Source organism: Gallinula chloropus, assembly GCF_964237585.1.
Source record: "Gallinula chloropus genome assembly, chromosome: 1".
Taxonomy (NCBI): Eukaryota; Metazoa; Chordata; class Aves; order Gruiformes; family Rallidae; genus Gallinula; species Gallinula chloropus.
In genome coordinates, this window is record NC_140085.1 from 71,928,448 (window position 1) to 71,941,964 (window position 13,517).

The window sequence follows — 13,517 nt, forward strand, 5'->3', positions numbered from 1 at the left end:
ATGGCCATCCTCTTTCCAGTTGTCTGTGGAGACAGAACAAGGGGGAATGGCTTCGAGTTGCAGCACAGGAAGTTCCAGGCCAATATGGGGAAGAACTTTGACACAGTGAGGGGTGACAGAGCACTGGAACTGGCTGCTCAGGGGGGTTGTGGAGTCTCCTTATTCCAGACCAGTCTGGATGCCTATCAGGGCAATCTGTCCTAATGTTGCAGTTTTGTGAGGCTGTGCTGCTGAGACGGTTTTTAAGCAGCAGTTACGAGTTTTCTGCCAGCCTAAACTATAAACAACGAGCAATTCAAGGCCAAAGTCGCGGCCTGAGAGATAGTCAAGCGCCTCTGAGAATCACATACAGGAGAAAACAACCTGGCAGCAGCTGCATTTTGCCACCGGAGAAGGGAGTGAGAAGATGTAACGAGCTGTGCAGACACCAAGGCCGGAACAGGGCGGGGGAGGAGGCGGCCCAGGTGTGGGAGAGGAAGGTGCCCCTGCAGCCCGTGGAGAAACCCATGGAAAAGGCCAAGACCCCACCTGCAGCCCGTGGAGGGTCTGCATGCTGGGTGGAGCAGGTGGAGACATAGAGAAGACGCTGTGACCCGATGTTGGAACAAGCCCCTGCCAGCACTTGCAGCCATGAGGAGAAACAGAGACACAGAGATGAGTGTGAGAGATTTGCACCGGAACAGGTTTGCTGGGGGAGGCTGGTGACCCCACAGAGGACTGGGACTGAGAGACATTGTGATTTATGACTGCCCACCATAGCAGCGACCCACGCCAGGGCAGCTGGTGAATAGATAAAGCCCTGGGGAAAGGATTCATGTTGGAGAAGTTCGTGGAGGACTGTCTCCTGTGGGTGGGACCCCACGGTGCAGCAGGGAGAGGGTGTGGAATTAATTTCCCCCTGCCCCCCCCCCCCCCCCCCCCCCCAGCCAAGAAGGAAAACAACTTGCAAGGGGCTGACTGAAAGCCCCCATCTCCCAGTCCCTGGCCCCCGGTACTGCGAGCAGGGGGGAGTAGGGAGTGAGATCATGACTAGAGTGAAGTCTGTTAAGAAGGGAGCAGGGAGGGAGGTTAGAGGTGTTTTAAGATCTGAAAGAGGAAAACAGCTCATGAAGAAGTAACTGAGAACCCCATTTTTTCCCAGTCCCTGTCCCCTGTACGGTGAGCAGGGGGAAGAAGGGAGCAAGATCATGGCTAAAGGGAAGTCTGCTTAGAATGGAGGGGTGGGGGTGAAGGTGCTACCAGGAACCCCATCTTCCCCAGTCCCTGCCCCCCCTGTACTGCGAGCAGGGGGGAAGAAGGGAGCAAAATACTGACTGAAGTCTGCTAAGAAGGGAGTGGTGGGGGGACAGTGTTTTAAGATCTGGTTACATTTGTTTTAAGATCTGGTCACGCTCCCAAATCTGTTTTTTTCATCACTGTTCTTTGTAGTTGTAGTGTAATAGAGTAGAGCAGTTTCTCTCTTCTTCACTTTGTGTTGAGTCTGTTTTGCCCACGTGGATGACAGAGTGATCTCTCCCTGTCCTTATTTTGACTCCAGAGCCTCTTAATATATATATTTTCTCCCCTGTGCAACTAAAGGGAGTAATAGACTGACTTTGGTGGACATCTGGCCTCCAGCCAGGGCGAAAACACGACACCTAAGGAACCTGCTTTAGCAGGGGGGTTGGACTGGATGATATCTCCAAGTCCCTTCCAATCCCTACAATTCTGTGAACCTGTGATTCTGTGAATACATTACATACAGGGTGGAACCCTCTATCAGTAGCTAAGACTGATTTTTTTGTTGTTGTTGTTGTCATTACTTGGCACCCTAACATTCCTGAAGCATAGGCCTACTCCCTAGTTGTGTTGCCTAGTTTTAACCTTCAAACAATGTATTTTCACTCCATGTTTTTCTTCTTCATAAAATGCACAAATATTTTGAACCATCTTTCAGGTAAGAGATTGGAAAACTCATTTTACCTGCCCTCCTGGGATTTCAGATTTGCAATTTTAAAACGTGTCTCGCTGCATAATGATGGCAGAAACCAGTGTTAATGCCTTGAATTTAAATGTTTCCTGAGTATCTTGTAGCTTACTGTCAAAAATAGGACTGTCACAGTGCCATTAGCGCTCTGCTGATTAAGATCCCATTTATGTTTAGATCCCCATCAGTGACTCCATGTGCTTCGAAGATTCCCTTTAAGAACGCAAAAACCATTCTCCTTTGGCCTTTTGTTGCAGTATCTGGTGGTCCTTGAAAAGTTCTACTCTCTGCTCTAAAAATAAAACTCCTGAAATAGGCCTGTTACCTGGGCTAAATATCCCACCTTTACTTGCTCTCTTGCAGGCTTTTAAGGTTTTTCTTTCCCGGAGTTTGGATGCATTCTAGTTTCCCCCTTCAGGGTAGATGCAGTCTTTAACGAGAGCCTCTAAAATAATTGCTCTTTGCATATGTAAGCACAAACAATACTCAAGGTCCTGCCGCTAACGAGCACTGTTTGACCCTATTGTCTGATCGCAGCAGAAGATTTATGGACTTTTCAAATCCGCATTCCTGAACTTTCCTCTCTAAGCAATGGTGGTTTCTCCCTGTATTAGCTGGTTTGTTTAACTCCGAAACACCAAAGTCGCTTCTTTCTGCCCACAAGCTCTCTTGAGGTCTTGCTCCATGAGCTTTAAAACCCTCTGCAGGTTTTAAAGACTGACCCGGTGATAGTGTTTCCTGGTGGCTTTCTACTGGACCTCTCTGAGACGTGGGTAAGAACGCCTTTCCTTCTGGCTGTGACTACTGCTGTATTCAGCCACTGTCTGTCCTCTGAGGTGGCAGGGAGCTGGTAGTGGCCACCCTGTTAGTACCCCTCCCACTCGGCATAGAAGTTACTTCTGTAAAGGCCTGGCAGTTAGTACAACAGAGAGATAAACCTAATCAAGCAGGATCTGCATGAAAGTGCAGACTGGATCAGATGGCCAATCCTCATCCCTCCCAAGAAGAAATGCTTTTTAATTACCCTTCCTAGGAGCTATGCTGAGGCTCAGCGTTTTTACAGGACAAGATGGGTATCTGTTGGTGAGGTGTTACTTGCTAAAAAGAGGAGAGAGATCCAGCATGGATCCTGCCCACAAATCCATGCCTTGTTCTTTTACACTCATCATTCCTTTCTTCATTTGCATAAACTCAGTTTTTATATGAATTAGGCTCCACTTACCGTAAATTAGCATGCATGCTCAAAAAAGGGAAGTTTTGAGTTAGCGAGTTTTTCGAGTCAGTGGTCCGTGGTCTTGTTCTCCTGCCACCTTTACCTTTCCCCCAGTTACCATGGTTTTTGCCGAGTTAGTGCTTAGGCAATCCCTTATGTTCCCGTTTGCAAATGCTTAAGACTCATTTAGTTCATTTCAAGAGCCTTTGTTACAGAAACACCCCCCCCCGTCCGTCCGTCTGTCCGTAACCTGCTCCAGCAGTTCTTGTGGGGGTGGCAAAAAGGACAAAAGGGAACTGGGGTCCAAACCACCTGGAAGCTCTAGTCGGTCTCCTACACTGTCTTCATTGGGTGACCATTCCTTCTACTATTCCCCCATTCCTTCTTTTGTACTCTCTTCAGCTCAGCTTTCTTCAACGTACTGCCATTATGCTGCTTTGCTGTCCCTTTGGTTTATACCCCATTTCTCTACCCTGTGCTCCTCTGAAGCACACTGTTTGCCGAGCACTGTAGGGTTAGTATTTTGTGTTTCCGCAGTGCCTGCCACGGGGGAGCCTAATTCTTGGTTGGGTTTCAAAGGCAAACATAAAAGCAACTAGAAAGAGAAAGCAGCAAAACACACTTTAAAGGGGTTTAGTTTGAAAAAAAGTTTTAGAAGGCGTTTTCTTGAGGTCTTTATGATGGTCATAGCAGATAGAAGAGGGTCATCTTACTTTATGTCACGCTGTAGTAAAAAGCAGAGATTTGGCTTAGTGAAATCCTCCAGTCAGTCAGTGTTGAACGCTTAGAAATAAGTTGTTCAGATGAAGTGCCAGTTGGCCAGCGGGAATCCCTCCTGGAGGAAGGCAGTGCAGCTGAAAAAAAAGTTTTAAGAATGAGCTTGTAACTTAATAAATTCCAGAAAAAAAATTAAAAGTGTATCATCACTTTTAGAAGGCACGGACCTTCCACAAATGCAAAGTGTGGAATGACTGGTGCAACAGAAGCAGGCTGAGAAGGCCTGGAGGTTTGTAGCAGACCCCAAGCACTGTTTTACAATGTTGTGAGAGGAAAAAAAGGTTTGGAAGTTTACTAATGAGTAGAGTCAGATAATTACATTAAATACTTTGTGCAGATTTGGTCACTAAGCTTTCAAATAGATGCAAAAATGTCCACATGCAATCGTAAATGACTGTAACAGTGAAAAACAGATGATCGAGGAAGCAAAGTAAAAATAATTGCCTATTTGATGAAGTGGAGATTCAGGGAGTAAAGGATAGTTTGTCCTCCAACGTGTAGCAGGTTGTTAGAAAAATAATAAAACCTCTTTTGGTAGACTTTGTTTATAGCCAGGAGAAGTAGAAGTTGACGTAAGGAATTCTGTAAGAACAATTAAGCGTTGTAACAGGCTGCCAAGGAAAAATCGCAGGCTATTCATCGTGAGAACTTGCAATTATGGGTTAGTGACAAATGTCTTTCAGTTAAATTCTGTGTAATTTCTGGAGCTCTTGTCCAGCGTTAACCCCTCTGTTGCATGCAGTTAAGGTTCACTTGGAGCAGTTTCAAGGTACTGGGAGGACACAGCTGGTGTAACACCTCCAGGCCAGCCTGGTTGCAGAGCGAAGTAACGTGTGTGTGACAACGGAACCGTCAGAAGCAAAATGCCAGCGCGGATCTGAAAATGAACAAACTTACACCAAAATGTAACAACTTCTGTTTCAGAAAGGCCATACGGATTAAGACAGGGATGGGAACAGGCAGCGTTTTCGTACAAAACAACAAATTGCTAAGGATCTGTGATGTATGCAGAGAGGAGCTTTATTGCTGTGTTGTCTTCCTACTTGCTTCTGACTCTCTCTGTTCATCTTCTCCCGGCACGCTGTCAAAATACTGTACTCCGTGTTCTCTGAGTCGGGGACCTGCGCAGCTCATTTGCATGTGCAGTTTCACAGGGAGGTTCACAGTGCTCCTTAAACAGATACATACATTATCACTTGAGATGGTAAAGTTTTTAGGATAGGCACTATTTTTCTTAGTTTTGTCCAGCACCCAGCACATTGGAATCCAGACAGAGAAAGTACTCCTGTCCGCATGATAAACATGCGTAAGAGTAGTCACAAGAGGAGTATTCTCTGCTAGGAGTACCCTTCAGGGGCAGCTTTCTGATACAGTTAGTGTGGTGCTCTATAGCATGCCGTTTTCTGGCACAGAGTTAAGCTACAGGTTGAAGTTAGCCTTACTGAACTTGTATGCTTTAAACGTTGGAGCATAAGTTGGAGCTGAAGGGATCTGGGAAAAGAAGAGCTGATATTTTGGCAGAGGTGTTTAAATATGTATTTTTCTGTTCCTGTAAATAAGTAATTTTGATGACATTTTTCAGGAATGGTTTTGTGCCAGTCCCTTGCTTTGTCCCAAATTCTGATACCCTGTGCATTTTCAAACTGACAGAGGTAGTGGCCTGGCCCTGAAGAAGACACTTGATGTCTCTAGTCAGCTTTTAAATATTCGTTGGTGGATACATTTTTGCCTGATTTATCTACTCCTGTGCAGTACAGTACAATAGGCAATTGCATAAAAATACAAAGCTATCTATTTCTAAATAACACTTAGAGTAAATCGAGTCATCTGCTTTATGTAACTTCACTGTTGTTACAGTTCATGAAAGTTATATACCATTTTCTTCCCAGAGTGCTTTCTTGGACCGTGTCTTGAAATATTACCACCTGATGTGTAATGCATTTTTCATTGGATGCAATAGCACTAAATTTAGGTGTTGAATCTGCAGTGCTAACGCGTTTGAGCAGTCTTAAACCCAACAGGCCTGTTCAGAAGGTGTTAAGAGGCTCAGGGTCATACTTTGAGAGACCCTGAACTGAAGTAAGCTCTGTATTTGTAGTCTGTATAGCCTGCTATGTCCAGATGAGCGTCTGCTGAAACTATTGCTGTAGTTAGACCTCAGTGGAAACTAGCTATATATGTGTATAGGGTTTTGTTAAGCTTTGAAGAAAAAGTAAAAATGAAAAGCTTAAGTACTTAATCCTCTTTAAAAAAAAAAAAAAAAGAAACAAAAAAGCCCCAGTGATGCTGTCAGTACACTTGTCAGGCTCTAGCACCACGTTTGTTTATGTGCTGCTTCTGGGAAGTAAAGAATAATACTCAATAAGCTTATTGGGTTTGATCACAGCTTGTTTGGTCTTACAACTCTGTACTATAATCTGGTTTAAACTTTGTATAAGTAGCCCAGCTTCAAGAAATAATACACTTTTGAGAAAAGAGATAAGTGTATCAGAGACCTTGCAATCCTTCATGTAGTAAATTAAGCCACTGGATTTTCATGGGAATGCTGACCTACATATCAGTTTGTAGAACTGGCCCAAACCTCCCCTCCCCATACAGTGAAAGATATCAGCATCATCATGGGTGGGTGTAAACCAGAGATCACCCCTATGCTCTTGCAAGGACCCATCATTTTCCAACATGGGAAACCAAAGTACAGCACATGAAAATACTTTCTGCTGGCCGAGGGAGCTGGATTGTCACATCAGCATCAGGCAACAGCGATGTTTGCAGTCCCCAAGTCCATGCAGTTGGAATATCCCATCAGAACAGCTGCAAAATCCTTCCCTTTCATTACTGCAGCCTGAGATCGGGCTCTACCTCCAGCATAGCCCCTCTGGGACAGCTCAGTGCTGCCAGACAGAGATCGCATTTGATCGCTCCCTGGCAGGTAGGAGCTGGCACCCGTCTCCCGGTGAGCAGAAAGCGCGAGAAGGGGTGTTGTGGGGGGGTGTGCCTGCACTCCAGCCAGCCTCGGCTGTCAGCTGGCCCACCGGCTCCCGCTGCCAGCTGGCACGGGTGAGAGCAACCCCGTGACTTGCATGTGCACCGCGGACTCGGGGAACCGTAACCTGCCTTTAGCAGATTTTGGCAGAGGAGAAATTCTGGCCCGTGAAATGTTTGGGCTAAGTAATCAAAAAGCAGGAGTTAGGCAGATGCCGTCCTAGTGATGCAGGAAAACTTCCCCAGAGAGTTTGTTTGGGAAACTGGCTCCGCTTAAAACACCGGCTCCAAACATGCGCTAGAGGAACATGGACTCACTCCAAGGCTTGCAGCTGAGCTCTTTGTTCAGCCAGGTTAAACCAAGCCTCTGGTTTGCAGCTACTCTGGAGCTGTATGAAAGTGTGAGCCAGGTTTCGGGAGACAGGTTTGTGATTCGAGTCCCATTCTAGAGAAACACTAAATAGTGTCTTGTTCCAGCAGCAGAAATAATCATCAGAAATAAGCGTGTGAGACAAGAAGAAAGTCACACAGAGACAGGCGTTTGCATCCAACTCTGTCTCCAGCCTGGATGCTGAAAATAAAGATTGTAATTTTGTCTCAGTAGGGGGCAGAGAACACGTAAAGAGGAACTGAAAGCCAAATCCAGCGTTGCCCTCACAAGACATATTCGATTTAAATTGAAAAGGTCACTGCCCACATGATTGCATCACCCACCATACCGGGTCAATTGAAGGTATGAGGTGTTGACAGGTCGTCTGTTTTTTACCGAGGGTGAAGCGTTTCAGGTGTGGTTTGCTGACCAGAAAAAGCTGAGGAGCCAAATACAGATATCTGGCTGATATGTAATAAATAGGAGAAGAAAAAAACCCCTTATTTTTCTTTTTTAAATATATTGTCAGTAAAGTAGATAAACATTTTCTCCACTGTTTATGTATTTTATTGTTCCACAAGTGTAGCTTTTAAAACTGCTTTACCTCAGGACTCTCATTGATTGTAACTAAAGCACTTATAGTGTGCTTAAGAAAAGGTCCATTTAGAATATGTTCTTCCACAAAAGGAGTTTTCTGGGGTCACTTAGTCAGATTCTAGGCAGTCCTTCTGATTTTCTATGCTTGTATGCTTGGTCATCGATGCTTGGAAGATTTCTGAGGAATTCCTAGCAAGTACTTTAATTGGAAACGTGTCTGCTACGTTGTGTAACAACTCCTGATCTACACCACGCAAAAAGACTTGGTGATTAGAAAATATTCAGCGCTGTGTGATAATACAGGCGTTGGCACCGGCGTTTCTGTTGGCAGGTAACAAAGAGTGAATCTGGGGTTAGGGCCTTGTTACAGCTTCTCTTCTTGTCATTGTCTCTGTTTTGCAGTGTTTACCTGATCAGCTGTTAAAAGCCTGCATCCCTCAAAATAACTGTCTAAAAAAAGGCTTTGTTTTCTTGGCTGTTTCTTTCTAGTCCAAAAATTATGAAAGAAGGAATTAAAGGAGTATCTCCCAGCAGGGAATTGGATTTGCTAAAATGTCACCACTAATCTCTTAATTAGCCCCTCAGAATACGATGTTGTCGCTGGGCCCTCAGTGAGAAAGAATTATACTACTCCTAACTAACAAAAATCACGAAGCCAGGGGTCGTGTGAGACATCTTTTATAGAAGCTGCATTTCAAGCCATTGACTGACTTAGAAATTTGAAAGTTGGCTAAAAGCATGCGAACGAAATAGAATTCTTAGAAAAGAATTCATGTTTGCATTTTAAAATAAACTGTATTTACACAGGAATAGACAAAGCTTTTCTGTTAATCTGGCTAAGAAATGGGAAAATTTCTTCTAATGGTCTGTAAGATGTGATGACTCCAGTTGTTAATCTTGATTGCCTATTAATTAATGTAAAGTTAGGCCTGAAACATGTTTCTTGAGTTTTAAGATAAATTTATTTTGCAGTTGTGCTAAAACCAAGGAGTCAAACATGGCTATTCTCCCTAGTGAGAAAGATTCTTGAGCATTTTTTTTTTCAATGCTGTTGAAAGGAATGAGCATAACTGTAGTTCCTCTAGTCTCCTAATAGGGTTGTTCATGCTTTTAACTACTTGTGATGTGTTTTGCTCATCCAGTGCTACCAAGTGCTGAAGATGGCTGTTTAGGCTAGCTAGCACATGTATATAGGTTTCTAAGGGATGATGTGTAAGGCATATTCATCACTATGCATCAAAGAGCTCTGAAAAGCATGACACCCATTTCCCCAAGGAGGTAGAGCTCTACATCTTAAAGAGGGTCAGTACAGTAGAGGAGCTATATGAATTATTGATAGTTCCTTTCCTAAAAATATTCAAAAAATTAAAATTTCATATTAACTGGAAACATTTTTATTTGGTTTGGTTTTGTTTTTTTTTTTCTTTTTGCAAAGATAGGCAAAAAATGCAAACAATTGAGGACCATTGGAAATGCTTTGTCTGAAATGAAATTAAATGTTAGGTTTTTTGATGCATTTTAATAATTCTTTTTTTAAATTGAGAAACAGGAATGGAGACGTAGGATTTCTCTGCCCTCCTCCCAGGGGTGGGAGAAGTTCAATAAAATGTTTTTCAATTAATATACAATCACTTAATTCTATATAATGGATTGACCAGTTCAAAGTCAAAATTCAAAGTCTGGATATATCTGTTCAGTTTGGTTTCTGCTACCTTGGGTAGAAAAATGTGTGTGAAAAGCGATTTCTGTGATGCCATTTTCAAGATTATTCTGCACACTATTTGAATTCTTCATTATCATCATTGTAATAGTAATTACATACTTCAAAGTGGGGTCATTAGTCCTAATTAATATTTACAAATGCACCAGTCTTAAGGTGATCCACGTTCTGAAAGAGTGGAATATTTTTTCATAGTAGCATATCTCAGCAATCCAAAAGTGCTTACAGCACTCTTCTGCTCAGCCCTAGCTGCAAAATAGGTCAAGACTGTCAATTTTGCCCATTCTCCGACTGTAGTGTAAATTCTGCTCTACCAGACTTCAAACAAAAGATGAGTTTGTACCAAGTTTGCAGATCTTTGCAGCAGTAACTGTCTTAATTTAAAAAATACTAATTACTTGAGCTATTTATCACATGTGAGCTTTTTCTCATCTTACAAACAGATGTCATAGTTTTGGCTTCATCTTTATAAGCTTTTAGGAAACCATCAGGTTTATTAACATTTTCTATATTTATAGAGAAGTATTTCTTTATGAATACCAAGTTATGTTATTATCTACATATGATAGATAGTTCGTAGAAATACAATGCCTAATTCTACCCACGGTGAGACTGTGGGCATGTTACAAGAGCCTAGCTGTAGAGAAGCATTAGTTCTGCATTTCAGTGTCCAGATGGCCAGAATATTTGTGTAGGATTTTTTTTTATTGTTGTTGTTGCTTTCCATCATCTCTGTTGGAAATGTAGAAGTTGTTATTCTCAGCCTATAGTCATTGTTAGAAAAATGAAATTCCATCTGCTGTTGACTGATGGAAGCTGGGGGGGAAAATCAACAGAAAACCCCATTTGTAGGGCAGCGTTTGTTGCCAGTTCTCAGCCAAAAATCTTTAGCTCCTGTGCCTGAAGAGCTCTGGATAACTGGTAATTTTACCTACTGGACAACAAGGCAAATGCAGATTTTTTTTGTGGCTCCTCACCTGCATGTGTATTATTTTTGTTGTGTCCCAGTTCCTAACCATAACACTTCTAAAGGTTTTTGTGAAGTGACAGCAAGCTTACCATTAAACAGACTTTGTATATTCATTTAGGTAAAAACATGCTAAATTTGAGAGTAGACTTCTCAATACATAAAAATTCTAGCTGTCGTGGGCTAAACTTCCAGAAGCCTCAAATACTTTGCAATTAGTTCAGGAGAAGTTGTTGAATTGTATTGGTATTTTTCTTTAAATACATCCTTGCTTTCAGGCTGCTGGGTGCATATTTGTGTAGACGTAGGAAACTCTGGGAAGGGAGAATGGCAATGATTCCTTTTGTCAGCCCATTTCCCCATGAATATCTTTTACGATGACATATTTATTTTATGAAACACAGCTAGTCCTGTTCCTAGCCCTGCTTTTCCTTAGCCATTCCTTTCCTAACTTCCTTTGGCTGCAACTATCTGTAAGGCTTGCCTGAAACTCTATGTCAGACTGTGGCTGGTGCACAGCTTTTTGAGCATCCTATACATTTTACAAATCTTCCTGACCTTCAGTCTCTTAATGTTACCACTGTTAAATTGCATATTCATATTTTAGGTACTATTCTAGAGAAGGCTTAGGGATGTTTTAGCTTTTGGACATCTGTGGGGACTTAAGTCTCACACCACTAGTAAGCACATTCAGCAGAGCTTGTATCCTCCTCCTCTGTTACCCAGGACTGCAAACTTTTAACATTGTCACAAAAAGGTCTGACAACCTCTTTGCTTCTTCCACTCTTTCATCTTCTGCAGCACTGTTCCTTGCTACCAACTCTTCTTTCCTTAGAGAGGTCTCTGGTGCATCTAAGCTTGCAGAGGGCTAGCTGTATTACTTCTGTGTTCCCTGCGGAGGCTGGTATTAACCAAAGGTCAGAAGAGGATGTATGACCTTGAACTTCCTCAAGCATATTTCACCCCAGTGGGCTTCTTCCTCAAAAGCAGTTTAGACTGCGGGGCGCATACAAATATTGACTGATCAGAGAGGTCACGGGGTTACAGTTCCCTGTTCTTCACAGCTAGTCCATGTGGGATAAATGGAGGCCCCTCACAAGCTTACTCTGTCTTATGCTTTGCTCAGTGAGATGAGGGTCACTTTGCTTCATCCTGTGCCATAGGGGCTCCACGTGGTTATAAGCCTAATTCACATGGTGATGAGCAGGTCTGCGGAAATGACTGGTGCTGCTTGCTGAGGCTGCCTGAGCCAGAAGAAACCGTTTCGCTTGTGGTTGGAATTTCCCTTTTATTGCTGTAAATATGATTAATGCTCTCAAGAATTAATGGTCTTGGCCTCTCCCTGTGGTCTAGGTGCTCTAGTCAACTATTAAGTTCTCATTGACTGTGTAATTTAATCAGTGGAGGCCAGAGACTGACTTTGATTACTCTAAAGTAGAAACCTTATGACTACTCAGCTCAATAGCTTTCTGGATACCACTAGGTGATATTGACTGTATCTCCCTTTGACTGTAATGCAACCTTATAGACAAGATGGGCGTATAATTACCTCCACGTAGACACATAGATTTATGTGTCTCCATCTCAAAACTGAACACTGCCTCTCGTCTCTGTTAAAGCCTTTCATAACATGTTTGAAGATAAGTGTTTGGAATTTGACACAATGGAAACCATCATTCTTCACCTAATGTTGGCAGAAAGCAATTTACGGTCCTTCTGCTGCTCGCTATAGAATCTCTTCCTTGAGAGACCAGACTTGCTCGGCCTGTTTAAAAAGCAGGCACTTGTTCTGTCTCCCTTTGTTCCACTACAGAGCTTATGTGCCTGCAAACATTTTCAGCATCCACAGATTTTTGGGTTTTGTCTTGCTTGACTTGGATCTTTCTCTCACCCAAGGTCCACAGTGAGGGGAAATAAAATCCAGACAGTGGGTTTACCTACCATCTTCAGTGGTAGTTACATTTTGGGGGGGGGGGGGGTGTTCTAAAAAATTCTTAGCTTTGCTTCTTTCTGGGGACTTCTAACAAACTGGTTACAGCTGGCCTTCAACTTCAGAGTGTGTTAGTGTTGTATTCACCACAATCTCTAAGCGCCACGCAGCTTTGAAATGTAATAAAACTCAAAGGTTATTTTATCTTATCATTGTACCAGTTCAAAATGTTGTTTAGTCCAGGGAACTGAGTAAAGACAAGGTAAAGCATCCACTCACATATAAAAATAATTGTTTCTGATTAATCTCTTTGATGTTTATTGGGGTTTTTTCTTTTTTTTTTTTTTCCCCACAGAAATCAAGGGTAGACGTAGTGGTATTTTATCTAAGGAATTGTATTTTTACTTTTAATAGATTATAGAAGAAGCTGTTGCACAAGGTAATATGCAGGGAAAGTGAATTACCGAGCTTAAGGTGTATCTAAGAAAGGAATTTAAGGTTTTCAGTCATTGTTAAGGTAAACCTCTTCCAAAGCTGAGATGGCAAGAATAAATAGCTTAAAAGAAATTAGCACACTTAAAAAAAATGGAGCTATCAAGCATTTTACAAATGAATGCTTATTATTGTCCTAATCTGCAGAAGCAGTGCTGTGTATGTAGTAATGTGTATATGGATACCTCTGTGTCTTAAAACTAAACTTCTGTGTGATAGTTAATTCTTTGTCTGTTGTCCAAGAACACATTTTTCCCACATAAACCTACTTATCCTATCAACAGGACCAGCCCCCAGAGCCAGAATCAAATAAAATACTCTTAAGACTCACTTAGGGTAATAAGTAAAAATAGGAGGAAAATAAGAGTGGGGGAGGCAGTCAGTGAAAGATTTGGCAGTTTGAGGAAGCTAGAGATAACATTTCTTCTGGAGTAATTGGTTCTCAGTAACTGGGTATCATATGTGGTTTTTGCATTGGTGTGCAATCTGCTTTTGATTTCTCC